Source organism: Brassica oleracea, chromosome C1 (genome assembly GCF_000695525.1).
Source record: "Brassica oleracea var. oleracea cultivar TO1000 chromosome C1, BOL, whole genome shotgun sequence".
NCBI classification, from domain to species: Eukaryota; Viridiplantae; Streptophyta; class Magnoliopsida; order Brassicales; family Brassicaceae; genus Brassica; species Brassica oleracea.
In genome coordinates this window covers 33,340,863-33,341,617 of record NC_027748.1, presented here as the reverse complement: position 1 = coordinate 33,341,617, position 755 = coordinate 33,340,863, and positions in this window count along the sequence as shown.

Genomic DNA, 755 nt, shown 5'->3' with positions numbered 1-755 from the left:
AATATCTTTCCCCTTCGAAGAATTCAGCCCCGTCGCAACCGTGGGAGCAGCGTCGGGACCTTGGTCATCAGGCTCGGAATCACTCCCTTTTTCTCCGCACAAAGCAAGACTAGGATTCACAAACCTCAACGCATTTCGAACTCTCTTCGGCGTAAAGGAAGTCCAGAAGAAAGGACCATTCCTGAGCAGATCTCTCACTGCGATAATGTCCTCAGGAAACGGAGCAAGGGGATTGGTGAAGGGACGATCGTTCGGCAACCTCCGGAACAATGGGATACAACTCTTCTCGACAGACGCAGCTTCCACATGAACGAAGAAGAAAAATTTCTTCCACGAGTTGACGTTAGAGGTAAACCCCTTAACCACTGACATGAAGTTCCGAGGGACCAGCCTGTACTTGTCCGTATCCTTGATGATCTGCAACCGGAGAAGTGCTTCGAAATGATCTACGGTAAGAGAGAGACCATGCTCATAGCTCAGGATCACGACTCCAATGAGGTGCTGGATGCCAAGGGGATTCAGTTGGCTTATCGCCACCCCGAAACGATCCAACACACGGACGATAATTTCGGGAATCGGGAACCACAAACGACAGCGCACTACGAATGCTTCGTAACAAGTAAAGTAACCCTCCAGGGACTACTAGCGCGCTCTCCTTGACGAGGAACCCTGAACTCCACCGCATCCGAAATATGGTAGAACGACCGTATGACCTTGAGGAATTCGCTAGTACTCCTACTTGGTGCACCTTCCTC